Source organism: Balaenoptera borealis (genome assembly GCF_965194805.1).
Source record: "Balaenoptera borealis genome assembly, chromosome: 2".
NCBI classification, from domain to species: Eukaryota; Metazoa; Chordata; class Mammalia; order Artiodactyla; family Balaenopteridae; genus Balaenoptera; species Balaenoptera borealis.
Window position 1 is genome coordinate 107,671,186 of NC_138867.1, and position 14,938 is coordinate 107,686,123.

General features: G+C 39.8%; 2 long non-coding RNA genes across 3 annotated transcripts in view; one reads left to right on the top strand and one right to left on the bottom strand.

Annotated features, from left to right (window-relative positions):
* LOC309623678 overlaps positions 1 to 14,938 on the top strand; it is a 423,847-nt gene that overhangs the window by 394,910 nt on the left and 13,999 nt on the right. The window lies entirely within an intron of this gene.
* LOC309623671 overlaps positions 1 to 14,938 on the bottom strand; it is a 386,864-nt gene that overhangs the window by 336,393 nt on the left and 35,533 nt on the right. The window lies entirely within an intron of this gene.

Here is a 14,938-nt window from a genome sequence, read left to right on the forward strand (position 1 = left end):
TATGACTAATAAAAAACATGTTGGCAAACTGAATTTTTAGAAATCCCCAAAGGACTTGGGTAAAGCTATGAATTAATAGCATACAGTAGTTCTGTCTGGAGAAAATTTAAAAAAGAAAAAAAAGACAATGATGTTAAACTGTTTTCAACTTTATCTGAATAACCAAAAAGTCCAAACAGAAATCTTAAGCAACCAATCTAGGTCCTTTATTCAACTTTAAATTTAAATTTAAATTTCCCCTCCCCTTTCTCTTACAGCTGAATAAGAAAGTTTATACATTTTGAGTCACATTATTCTTGAATTCTGAGGGACCTACAGGCCTTCTTGGGCTTCTTATCCAACATCTCACAAATACCAGAATTCTCTCTAAAGTATCTCTGACAGCTGTATCCACCTTAGAGACTATGAGGGCTGAGGTGTCCATTCATGCAAGCGCTGTGTCCCTGGAGGGTTAGGGGTGGAAGGAGTTGGGGGTAAGCCAGACCTCCAATTACTTCTTGACCCAGGTCCCAGAGGTTACTCTGGGCCTGCCTGAAGATGTCCAACTAGGCAGGCTCTGCCTGAGTCTGCCCAGGGCAGGAGGTCTTTGCCAGGACTCATCCTATCTTGTTATGGATTCAAGCTCTAACTGCTGGAGGGTGCTTTCTCATGCTGTGCCACAATCTGTCTCCTTGTGTTTCCTCCACATTGTTTCTCATGCTATCTCTGGAACAATACTGTTTGACTCAACTTCCTCTCCTCTTGAGTACCCCTTAGATAACTGAAGTCAACTGTCATGACTCCCCTATATACTGTCTTCTCCAAACTAAATATCCTCAGCTTCTTTCTCAGATCATAAGGCAAATAGACAAATATTATAACAATAATAAGAGACAAAAAACAATAACAATAAGGGAAAGACAAAAAGGTGGTCTGGAAACAGGAATTTTTTAAAAGAGTTGTCTTTTTAGCTGAAAATTTTAAGTGATACTGAGGAGTGCTGTATCTTTCCACTGAGTTCCTGTAAGCTAGCCCTTAAGTTATCCCGTCAGGATGGAAATGTAGCTCGTTAAGAGTTTTACTTAGTGACACCATGCCAGCTCTTAGGGATCGGCCATCAATTCTCACCAACTTGCATTTATTTTTGCTTTGTTTATTTAGTATCAATGCCTACTTTGAGAAAAGTTTCTGGAAGAATATTTACCTGCATGTGAATAGATGTGACACGATTTCAGAATTTGAATACCACCTATTAAGAATTAAGGGAGGGGGCTTCCCTGGTGGCGCAGTGGTTGAGAATCTGCCTGCTAATGCAGGGGACACGGGTTCGAGCCCTAGCCTGGGAAGATCCCACATGCCGCGGAGCAACGAGGCCCGTGAGCCACAACTACTGAGCCTGCGCGTCTGGAGCCTGTGCTCCGCAACAAGAGAGGCCGCGACAGTGAGAGGCCCGCGCACCGCGATGAAGAGTGGCCCCTGCTTGCCGCAACTGGAGAAAGCCCTCGCACGAAACGAAGACCCAACACAGCCAAAAATAAATAAATAAATAAATAAATAAAGTAGCTATAAAAAAAAAAAAAAAGAATTAAGGGAGGGACAATGTAAGGAAACTAAATCCTTAGTTCTTTCTCCTCCCAAAATTTTATCATGTAAAATTCCACATACAGAAAAGTTGACATAATTTTATAGTAAACACCTATATCCTTCATAGCTAGACACTACAATTGACACTTTGCTATCTTCAGTTTATCACGTATCTATCAGTTTCTCTATCCATCCATCAACCCGTCTTACCTTCCTACACATTTCAGTGTAAATCGTGCTCATCAGTACACCAAATCCCTGACACTTCAGGCTGTATATCATTATCAGTTCTTTTTTGATACTTTTCATTAGCACTCTGTCCTGAATCCCTCTTGCCATCCTTTCCCTCACTCCCTCCACTTTCTCAATTTTCGTTTCTACATCCTTCCTCCCACTTTCCATCCCCAATGTTCTAAGTGGTAAAAGCAAAGTGTGAAAACTCTGAGCATGGAGCCGTCTTGAAGCAGCATCAGGAAAGGCCCCTCACAGGTGTGATCACCATATACCTGGGCTAGATGAGGTCTGCATGAACAAGCTAATGCAAACCAATTTACGAGAGAGAGAAGTACAGATTAGCAAGACAATTTACTCGGAGAAACACAGCTACCAAATACTTAGGCACCTGCATCTCTTCATCAGTTCAGTCTCTCCCTGAACTAAGCTGCATGACAGGCCAAATTGTGAAGGGTTTAGGTGAACAGAGACACAGAGAAAGACAGTAAGAAGGTCTTAGTGGCATGGAGCAGAGATCTTACCAGCACTGTTTTAACAGCTGGCCAGCATGGTGTCTAACACCAAAGGGGTGATTCATAATTAGTACAATGATAAAATGAGCACATGAATACTAACTGCCCCTCTAGCGGAACGTGTGTGGCTCAGGGCGCCTCTCACCTGGACGGGCTGAGTAAATTCTGCCCACTTCCACCCCTCTAACGTTCTTTAATGAAGTTCCCTGACCACCATTCTCCTTTGAATAATGCATTTTCTTTTATCCGGGCATATGCCATTAATTAAGCTTTCATGAAGTCCTGTCCTGCTGTCTGTAAAATGAGAGGTCTGTGACTATCTAATCCCATCTTTGATAAACTGATTTTATTGGCTTTACTCTCAAAACAGGGAGTGATTCCCTGCTACCTGAGTCTACTCTTTTTAAAGATCGGGGAACACCATGTTCCCTGGCGAGCAAAAACTATTCCTTTCCTTATTTCAAGATTTATGTCTGATAAGAAATGTTAGTCGTTTATTTTCTGGGCTTCCTAATTACCAGCCCACAAAGACTTGGCAAGGTGAGCTCTTCAGTGGAAAGGCAGCAACACAAAAATGCAAACGCAGCACTTTTCACAACAGACAGCTTCTCTGTAGTTGCAGAGAAATCCAAGTTTGATAAATCCATCGTGAGAACCATAAATGGAGCTTTCTAGTCATACAGTTTCAATGGGAATCCTTTGGTTATGTAACAACTTCTTAATGTAGTTCCTTCAAAGGTCTCGATGTCATAAATCAGATTATTTTATAGCAAGGAATTCCTGTCCTTGCTGTTTCAATTGCTTGAAAACCCTCTTACCACTGACCACTTTCTCTAAATAGATACCAGAGTAAATATTTATAAACATCAGCATTTCATGGTAGCATCACATGTTTTAGAGTTTATCTGAATGCAAACCATTATGGTGTTAGGGCAAAAATGACAGAATCAAGGCTGTGATTATTTCATGTGAGTCTACTTACAGATTGGAAAAAAAGTCAGATGTTTTTAGGTTTTGGCACTTCAATGGTAAAATGCAGACTGCCAACTAGAGTTCTTTTCTAATTGCCTCTATATATAAGCAGCCAAAACACAAGGCTCAGATCCAGATAAAAACCATTTAATAGGGTGAAAGATACAATGATGCAGAGAGTAGGCTTTTATTGTTGGCGATTCCAGTGCTCTGACAGGAGCACATGTACCTCACACAGGACTCAGTCTAGATGAACAGGGAGCATTTCATCTAAGCTGGCCTTCAAAGGCCCTGTTTGTTCAGACATCATTAGTTCTTTTTATTCCTTTGATGCATCTGTCTCTAGTGATGGAAACTCTTATTTTTTTAAGAAACTAAAGCACAAAAGGAAACTGGAAAAGCTACAAACTGATTTGGCAACAGCTAAGCAAGAGGCTGCCATCACAGTCCTGGAACTCAATGAGAAGATAAAGACTCTATGTGAAGGAAAGCCAGCCCCTAGAGGTCAGTATTACCATGTGACAGTCACACACTGGCCCTTGGTCCTAGGTGATGCGTATAGCTTTTCTGGCAACAAAGCAGAAAGCAAGGCCACAGCGCCAGGCAGTGTACTGGGCCAACAGTGTGCTGGCCTGGCCTGACCTCCCTTCTGCATGATTAGAGACAGCACGCAAACTCCTAACTCCAGGCTGGGTGTGATTTCACCGTGTGAGAGGCAGGGGATGAATAAGCAGTTCCTTAAAGAAGAGTCCCTGAGACTGAAGAGGGGACTGAAACACGTCTGAGAAGTGTCTTGCTGGGTGGCAGTGAGGGAAGAGCAGGGCCCAAGGAGGAGACCTGAGGCCCCCAGGGATGGGGCTCTGAAGTGGGGCAAGGAGAGGAGCTTGCCTAAAAGCGTAGACGGGCCGATAGACTGACTAAGACGGGCATGGGGAAGGAAAGGAATTTGTGTTTTAACAATAGGCTAACGAGCTAGAAACAAACAGGGAAGCCTGGTTGGGAATGAAATCTGGCTGGTTCAGAAAAATTTAATAGCCACTCTGGTTTGGATTTTTAAAACAGTTTTCTCTCAGAGATGATAACAAACCCGGGGGAGAAAACCCCTCGGACTGTCATCATCAGCAATAATATGAGCTCACATTTAACACTACATGGCAGGCATTTTGCTAAGTGTTTCATGTGCATTTAATTCTCAGAATAACCTCTGAAGCAAGTACATTTACGGATTCCACAAGAATAAGCACAGGCTTAGAGATGCGGATTATTACCTTGTCCCAGGACAGACATGTATGGCAACCTGGGCAATCACCCCAGGGCGCCTGCGCAGCTCTGGTGCAGTGAGGCTATTTCTCTGCTCTGGGGCAGCAATAGCAAACCTCGTTCTGCCTGGTGGACCTCTTGCAAAACTATGATTCCTTGGGATGAATGTCTTCCTTTGATGTGCAGCACTCTTGTAAAGCCAGGAACATGCAATTGTTCTTACTCCTGCTTCCTTCATTACTCATAAGTAATTACGAAAAAAGAGGAGGAATGTGGAAATAGTGGAGGAGGACAAAGTAGGTGACGTGGTGGCTGCAGAAAATGAGACACTCCCAGCGTCCTGACCACATGGGAAACTGTTTAATATGAGTTTGGTTTTCATTTTCAATTTTGAATAGCACTTTCCCGAGATTGAAATGGCATGTAACACCATCACTTTGAAACGCAGCTTTTGCTCTTTCCACAGAACAACATAAAGACAGTTTAGTTTGCTTTTACCACCTTGAAACCTAAAAGAATAAAATCCGATAGAGAATATTATGCATTTAAAGGTCTTTATTCTAAGGCATCATGGCCATATTTCAAATTGGTTGCATAAGAAGAAGCTGATGATGATTGTACAGCACATTGGAGAAAGTTCTCCAGCTCGCCTGAGAGAAGCTTTCAACTTCTCAACTGTATTTTGAATCTAGTGGAAAAAAAGATTTTATTGCAAGGTATCTACTTCTCATTACTCTCATTTTTGACAAAAATAATATCGTTTGCTATCTAATGATGATTTTGTCCCTTTGAGAGATTGATGGGTCAAAATTAAAATAGTACTGAGGCACGAGGACTCTAATGGTTGTGGAGGGAGGTTAGAAAACATTAAATCCCACCTTTGCTTCTTTGTCCATTTTTTTCTCTATATTTCTAGAAGGGAAAAAAACTACCTGTACAGGAAAAAACAAAACAAAAACCCTAATGTATTATGAACAGATATAAATTTAAATAAAGTCAAGTACTCCAAGGTCAATTATGGATGAAAGCAGGGACTCCCTTTTCAACCCATGTGTTGCTTCTTTTATTTGGTGGAGAACCTGAGTCAGTGGACTGACATACAGCAGGAAGGTCTTAAACCAAATATTTGCACAATCTTACTCTCCCATGGGTCTCACGCAGCCTCACCCTGCATTCAATAACCCAGGAGATTGTCAAGGCCGTTGTGGCCCCAGAGTAATATGAGCTCTCATTCTCAGAGACTTTGGTCACCTTGCCCTACCTCTCAGTTGATTTGAAAGTAAAGTCTGAAAAGATGTAGGTAACTTTAACACACAATGAATCCCATTTAACCACTGGACAATTAGGGTTGACCCAGCTCCCACACACAGTCCTTGACCAGAACACCACTCCTTCCCTAGTTAGTCCTGTGTCCTTTTATAAAATGCTTGTTTTTGGTTTTCAGACATCTGTTTGCAAATGGCAGATGCCCCCAGTTATAATAGCTTAAGGAGAAAGGGTGATTTATTGGCACAAGTGTAAACAAACTAAGAAAGTGCATGCCATTAGCCTTAGAGTCCCGTAGATTCAGGGTCTCAGATCCCATCAGGGCACCTGTGTCTCTCCACTCTGCTTCTCTCTGCATTGAGACTTTCATTCCCTCAAGTGGGATGTCAGGAGAGTCTGGACACATGGCCACAATTAACTAAGGGCTGCCCTCCTTGTCTCTCCTCCAGAGAGGAAAAAAAGCATTTTTCCACCAGCTCCAGTTAGAAAAAGTACAAGAAAATACCCTGTCCTGGCTTGGGTTGGGTACTCATCCGGGGCCATGAATCAATCTTTGTAGCCAGGCGTGGGGAAGTATGGTTGGACAAGCTTGGTCATGCACCAGCTGCCGGGCGGAGGGGCACAGGGAAATAAGGGGGGGAAAGGAGGATGTTGTGACTAGTGGCTCCCAGAAGCACAGAGCTGGACTGGGAGAAGAATACTTCCTTAAAGGAAGGGAGAGCCCATTGCAGGAAAGAAAGAGTGAGGCACAAAACCAACATGTCCGATCCACTTTCAGCTGGTAATCAAGTTAAAATATAATAAAATGCTTAATGAGTCACCCATCCATGTGTATTTGTACTTTTTAAGTAGATTCTTCTTGATGAACAAAAGACCTTCATGATCCAAGAAATAAATGTCCAGCAGTATAACTTCGGACCCCATAGTAGATGGAGAATGAACCACTTTGGGAAAGGAGACCCCTTCCAGCCTCCATCAAGGGACTTCGTGGTCGCCTACTCTGAAAGCCAATCTTATTGTAACAATTGAAATTACAAGAGGGGAAAAAGTGTTGATTCTAAGTGACATGCTATCTGGATTAACATGAAGCTACTTCTCTGCTATAGTTACAAACCAGTGCCTATAGTTATAACAAGCAGATTAAAGAGATGGATCCAAATAAATTAGAATTTCTTTTTATGCAAATGTGCACAATTTTTCCCTGTTTGGTTCATTTTCTAAGTAAGACTATTTATAAGGTTGCCATTCAACCTCTGATCCGAGGAATGTCCTGGAATACTAGGAATACTTTTAAGCATGTTCAAATTGGTGAAACAGTGAGCTACCAAACTTTTTTTTAACACGTAAACACAGAAAAACTATTTCATTGGCTATGTACTTAAATTACCTCCAAGGAAATAAATGATTTTCGTCAATGGAAAGTTCAACCAAAAAGAAAAACACCATTATTATAAAACTGGCACAGCAGGAAAATTACTTACAGCCTGATCCTTGTTTGTTGATTTTACTTTGTACAGATAATCACCGCCCAGGGCAGATTCCTTGCCTCATCTCCACAACCTGCACCTGAAGTGCTCACAGTTTAATTCACTCACAGAATTCAGTGAAATGCCTATTATACCCGTTCAAAGCTTGAGTCCACCTTTTGGTAAACAGTAGGCAGGAACCTAAGGCTAGATTTCAAAACCATCTTTGCTCCCTTTGGTTTTGGAGCACAAAGTTACTTTGTAAAGGACCTTGGTGACTAAGTCCTGTTGTTGGCACATGAGCATCAAGTCATCTGCTAAGATGAAAGCTTGTATCTTTGACCAGAACATCTGGGACCTGGTTTATAGACTTCAAGCTAGCATACTAAAGGGAATGCACTCTTCTGGATTTTTTTTTCCTTTTAATTCTTTTCTCTTAATATGCACAGCTGCTATACCAAATAACATATATCTAGTTCCCACAGGCAAGTTCCCATTGTCCCACCGAAAGCCGTATCAACTTTAAGTCATCTGTTGGTTTTACTCTCATTAAGAAGACTCTCCCAGGTAGTACAGGTACATCCCAGGGCATTACCCAGGGCTCATGGTCTGAATAGAGCCAAACACACTTTTGAGGGAGGCTTGTAATAGGATTGACTTTTCAGTGACACAAAATTATTTTTAAACACTATCCCATTAATTTTAAGAATCATACTTGCTGTCCTACACAATTATGAAAGTCAGGAGATATATCTCTTTGCCAAAACCCCAGAGCCGACTCTAACTAGCATTCTAAAGAGTATCTTTTTATCATGATGTCCATCCCCAGGCACTCAGCCCAAACCTTCTCTCCCTCTTTTTATTTCTCCTCCTGCAAACCTCCTTGGGATCAAAACTCCTACTGCAACTAGATGTTAAGAAAACAGGGATTTGAGGGTGATAAAAATGTTCTGGAATAAGATAGTGGCAACACTTGCACAGACATTGTCAATACAGTAAGACCACTGAATTGCACACTTTAAAATGGTTAACATGGTGAATTTTATGTTATGTGAATTTTATCTCAGTTAGAAAAAAAAAAACAGTGATTAAAATAATCCTCACAAAGATGTAACACCCTGTCAAGTGTATTTTAATGAGAATGCTTTGGGTCTAAATAAAATCTTGCCTTGGTAGAATTCCAAGCTTTTAGAGAGCGGTCATATTAATATTTATTGGAGTAAGGCTAGTCTTGATTAGTTGTCCATTTGTATCTAGTCTTTTAAACAATGCCATCCTCTCTTCTTCTACTGTCTCTCAGCACAGCTCTTGGAAAGGCTGCTATTCCTCAAAGTAGGAACCAATTTCTTGACTAATAGTTCTGCATACAACCTTCTTTTGCCATTGAACACAGATTTTTTTTTTTGCCTGTCTACCTAGAGTTTTCTAAGAAAGTAACAAGGAGGACCCTGGGATCTCACTGTTTCAACTTCTGGGACTTTGTCAAAAGCGCTGCTCACCACCCATGGCATCAGATTGCGTGAAGCTCAGTGTGACATTTGATCAAAGCACAAACAGGCAGCCTGCACTTTCCTATTGCTGCCAGCTGTGTTACTGCCTTGATGGAAAGTGACAAGAACTCAGGGAAACAAAAGGTGGAGAGTTTCCCACCCACATAATTATCCTTACATTTGCAGAAAAGAGTTTTCTTTTAGGCACTCCTACTGAATCCTTAGATACAGAAACTATTCCACGGTGGGATATTTCACGTTTAGGCCAATAAACACCAGAAATTAACCTTAGGAAAAATGAGAGACTGTAGGAATAATAACTTCAAGGTGTGCTTTTTAAGTATAACAAGTTCCTAAGGAGTTTTAGTATTTACCTCATAGAAATAGTTTATATTTTTCTTTATAATCCCCTAGTCTCATTCAGAGATTACCTGTCAGGTTGCCTCTTCCTTTGTCCACTGAAGTCTTCCTGAAATAGAGCTGTTTCCTGGAATAGAACCCCAAAGCCAAAGTCTTCTCACTGATTTCAGAAGTTCCCTCAAGGATAAACAACTCCTCCAGGAGTCCCTGAAAAGCTTAGGGACTTATTGCAAGAAGATCCCAAGAAATGTTACTTATTCAATATGTACAAATTGAGGGTGGTTCTAATTTTCAAAAGGCCATTCTAGAGGCCTCTAGGCCTAAAAATAACTCACATAAAAACTAGTCGTCACTCAGGACTTTGTTGGTTGCAAGTGACAGAAACCAAAATGAAACTGGTTTAAACAGAAATGTATGAGCTGCTAAGGCTGGCAGTGAGGCTGAGCAGGCTTTCTGGACTGCTCATTTGGCTCTTCTTTGCCTATCGGCCCCATTTGAGCTATTGCAGGCACAGATCAGGAAAGATCCCCTGGCTGTCCTGGCTTATCAATCTTTGGTGAACATCAGTTTCTGCCTGCTCAGAACTACTTCCTCCTTCTTTTAGTAAAAGAATCATGGTTTTCCTTTGGGGAACTATGCCTCTCCTGTTCTCTGCAGTCCAGGGGGACTGTCAATCAGTGTCCCTTTCCTACTTAACCCAGGAAAAGGCTTGTGACTAGCTGAGCCAATCACACTTGCTTTTTTTTCTGGAACTTGAATCTTGAGTTGAGTTGAATGAGGGAGGGCAGAAAAAAGCTCGAGCTAATTCATTCCGAAGGTTGGGCCCTGCCCCCTGAAGAAATTATCTATTTTGATACCCGTATTCTTGAGGCTGACTTCACGAGGTCAGGTTGTTAAGCTTTCCTTCAACACTGAGAGCTTTCTCATATCCTTACAATAAACTCTTTTTTTGCTTAAAGTAGTCTGCATTGGCTTATAATACTTGCAACCAAAGAACCTTAATTTGTACCCAACTAAAGGGAACAGAACTTCTTTCTCACAGATTCTATACAGAAATCTCAAGGTAGCCGTTTGATTGACTCTACTTGCATCACCCTTGGATCAACTGCTATGGCCAAGGCATTGGGATTTTATCACACCTGGGTCATGTGCCAGAGGTCAAAGGCTAGGGGACACTATCAGATAAAAAAAGATGGGAAAATTTTCTGGACAGAAGCCAAAAAAAAAAAAACAAATACTTTTCACTGTCCCCTTTAATCTATTTTAGTTAAAGCTCATAAACTTGGAGAATACGGCCATGAGATGAAGATCAGTTTTATCTTGTGAGGAAAGTACAAAATTTCTCTTCTTTCTCTCCCTATCATTTGCAAAGTGCATGTTTAAGCCCTTTCTTTGCAAAAAGTCTGGAAATCTATTTATTTTATAATTAGCAAAGGGTAAGAAGATCCATTCTGAAATTTTTGGTTGAGGTCCAGTATTTGCTAGCTATATCAGCTGTGGGAATTCAATGATGTCAGGGTCCCCTCCCTCCTTTGTTTGTAAGACTAATTTTGGAATTATACTATTATCAGGAAATGGTGCTCCCTTCCTTCTGTCCATCCCTTAGGAATAGTTTTTTGTTTTGTTTTGTTTTTGTTTTTTTTTTAAGTCTCCTGGCTTCTGTATCCAGAGAGTTTGGATGAAAGGGCAAGCACCAGCTAAATGTCAGACAAGGCACATGGGAATTGGAGCTTGATCAATTTCAAAGGTTTCTTACTTAACCGTGGAAACTGCTATGATCACCAGAAGATCATGTGCTATTTGGAAATACTGCTAAAAAACCCAGACCAGAGGCGAGAAGGAAGATGTTTCCTTCCAAGAAATGTGTAGAGAAAGAGTGAGCACTCCTTTGTCACACACAGCAGATGGAGATTTCTTTGTCAACAGAAGATAAACTGGAGAGTTTGAGGTTGCAAACAACTGTCAGTCAGCTGTAGATACTGGTGCAGCCATTCGTGATACCAACCTCTTGGTGCCAAAGTACAAAAAGGGAACGATGTTCTCTCCTGTATTCTCCAGAAACCACAATGTTATTTTATTTAATGACTCAGTGTTTCCTGATAGGAGGTTGAAGTTAGAGGCTAGATACATTGGTCATATGCATAAATTTGGAAGAATGAGTGGATGCTTGTGGGGGGCTTGAGCTCATCAAATCAAATTTAGAAAGGATGCCTAGGACCAGATTGTCCTGGAGAGATGGAAAACTTCTCTTTGAAGACACAGGATTTCTTTCTGGCCAGTGGGATTGGGTTCAATTTATACTCTTATGTGTATATTCGATACATATGTGCAGTGTAGTAGTCTGGAAGAACATTTGTTTTTAAAGATATACTTACTGCCTTGGACCAGATTACCCTACTATGCCTTTAAATTTTTTCAATTAAATAAAGCCACAATTTGATACTGGACAAAGAACATAGAACTAAGAAGAAATAAAGAGATAATGTAAGAGGCACAGCATTATTCCTGATTTGCTTAATATGCATTGGATCCAGGAGAAGTGTGTTAATCATGCTAGCATAATAATCAGTGCCTGCAAGATCTGAAAACATTATTGCTCTTCTGCAGATGCTTTCCTTAATCCCAGAAATTATCACTGAGAATGTTGCTATGATTTTCCAGTAAGACCTGAAGTCCTGCCATGACAAGCTGTCATTTCAACCTGGGCACACTGTTAGAACATCTGCTCCGCAAACATAGACAGTCTAGACATCATCCAAAGGCCCCTTTCTTCCTGGGTCATTTCTAGTGAATAAAGAAGGAACCCTGTTCCTATTCCAGGGAACTTTGTATAGACTTGTCAAACAAAGAAGAGAGGAGCCCTCAGCCACAATCAGAATTTGTATTCTCATAAAGTGATCATTTATAACTCCAAAAGGTGAATCTCTGAGGTCAAGGAAATAAAAGGATGCAAGAGAGATGGTGGAGAGATACACATATGCTTCATGCATAGATGAAAACAAGAATTCTTATGAGTCCTCAAAGGCAGAACAAGCATTACAAGACTCAGGTCAGCAGAATAAAACTTACTTAGTTCTATAGAATCATAATATTACCTTAAATCTTAAAAGCTCCTAAATTTAAAAAATAACTGAATGGCAAAATTTTTATCACACTGAACTGTCTACGACAGGATTCTGACCTCAACTGTTTAACAAATCGTCCCTTCCAGGCCCTTATCCCAGCTGACCAGAGTAACAATTTTGATAGCTCTTTAGGGTGAATAGGTTTTTCTAGTTCAAGATGAGTGCCAAGACCTCTCATCTTATGCCATGTTGCTAAGTAAATTTCTGACAAAAGGTAGTTTCAATATGCTTTTACTTTTTGTAATGTATGCCACCACCAGACACTATTCACTTTTATTTATAGTAATATATAATGTTAATTAATTCATATATAACTGTTTTTAAAAGATTACCTGCAGTTTTAAAATGAGAACTCTTTTAAAATACACTTTTCATTTCAAAGTTTTAGTGTCTCATATATTTATAGTGATTATATTATTAGAACTAAAAATCAAACCACTGCCTGAGTTCTAACATATAAATTTACATCCATACTCAAAAATATTTGAAACCAGGACCATGCTACAGAATCCTAGATGTATTATCATGATACTGATAGTTAAACAGGATTGCACGAGAGAGTGGAAACGCCACATTTACCTAATTGATGTTATTTGTGGATCTGAGCAGTTAAGAGCCTTGTGATCTTAGAAGTGAAGGTTAGTGGAATATAATTAACACCTCAAATCCAAGAGAACGTTGGGGGACAATGAGGGAAATACAGAGCTGACTACTATGAAAGTAAGAATCAGTGCTTATCTTTTTAAATTGTATCATCAGAAGAGAAAATATTAGAAGCAGACATTGTATAATCCATCTATCTTAATGTTATAAACATCTTCAGATGCAAGTGGCTGATCTTTTCTTTTTTATAACCATAACTTTTCCATGTAAGTCCCAAGAGTCAGTGATTGAATTTGAGAAAAGATGTCCTTTTGAGGTTGCTTTTGATCTAAAGCCAAAGGGAAGTAATTTATTTAGCAGAAACTGTGGGTTCTAAACAAAGATATATATGTGGGAATATTGGCAAACAAAATAAAGTACCTTAATTTCTTTGTCAAAGCAGTATCAAGATGCTAAAAATTCACTTCAGAATAAATTCTTAAGAAAATAGAAACTGGTTTAAGGTTTTATTTTTTCCTTCCCCATCAGCACATGCTAATGAACACTCTAATTTATATTACATAAAAAGGCTTTGGTCCTTCTTTAAAAACATTCCCAAAGAAAAATGAAAGACTAACTAGTCTTTTATTGCCTCAATTACATCGTTTCCTTTTGCTTAATTTAAGGCAATAAATTAATATTCTTATCCTTTCTAAATGACTGATTTCACACATCTTTCTACATTAGTGAAATTTTATGTATATTATTCCTTGATTTATTACATGCATCTACTGTATTAAACACATTGCTTATGAAAGTTAAGCAAGAATAAAAGAAAACTCGATTGAATTTCAAATCGAGGGAGGGTAAAAAACATAATACATAAAGATTACACTAGAGAAATAAAATCCACATGAAACGGATGAAGTCCAAACCTAATTGAAAATTTTGTTTAGCATCTTTATTGGAGTATAATTGCCTTACAATTTTGTGTTAGTATCTGCTGTGTAACAAAGTGAATCAGCTATATGTATACATATATCTGCACATCCCTTCCCTCTTGCGTCTCCCTCCCACCCTCCCTATCCCACCCCTCTAGGTGGTCACAAAGCACCGAGCTGATCTCCCTGTGCTATGCAGCTGCTTCCCACTAGCTATCTATTTTACATTTGGTAGTGTATATAAGTCCATGCCACTCTCTCACTGCGTCCCAGCTTACCCTTCCCCCTCCCCATCTCCTCAAGGCCATTCTCTACGTCTGTGTCTTTATTCCTCTCCTGCCCCTAGGTTCATCAGAACTATTATTTTTCTTTAGAATCCATATATATGTGTTAGCATACGGTATTTGTTTTTCTCTTTCTGACTTACTCCACTCTATGACAGACTAGGTCCATCTACCTCACTACAAATAAGTCAATTTCGTTTCTTTTTATGGCTGAGTAATATTCCATTGTACATATGTGTCACATCTGCTTTACACGTTCATCCGTTGATGGACATTTAGGTTGCTTCCATGTCCGGGCTATTGTAAATAGTGCTGCAATGAACATTGTGGTACATGACTCTTTTTGAATTATGGTTTCCTCAGGACATATGCACAGTAGTGGGATTGCTGGGTCATATGATAGTTCTATTTTTAGTTTCTTAAGGAGCCTCCATACTGTTCTGCATAGTGGCTGTATCAATTTACATTCCCACCAACAGTGCAAAAGGGTTCCCTTTTCTCCACACCCTCTGCAGCATTTATTGTTTGTAGATTTTTTGATGATGGTCATTCTGACAAGTATGAGGTGATACCTCATTGTAGTTTTGATTTGAATTTCTCTAATGATTAGTGATGTTGAGCATCCTTTCATGTGTTTGTCGGCAATCTGTATATCTTCTTTGGAGAAATGTCTATTTAGGTCTTCTGCCCATTTTTGGATTGGGTTGTTTGTTTTTTTAATATTGAGCTACATGAGCTGCTTGTAAATTTTGGAGATTAATCCTTTGTCAGTTGCTTTGTTTGCAAATATTTTCTCCCAATCTGAGGGTTGTCTTTTGGTCTTGTTTATGGTTTCCTTTGCTGTGCAAAAGCTTTTAAGTTTCATTAGGTCCCATTTGTTAAT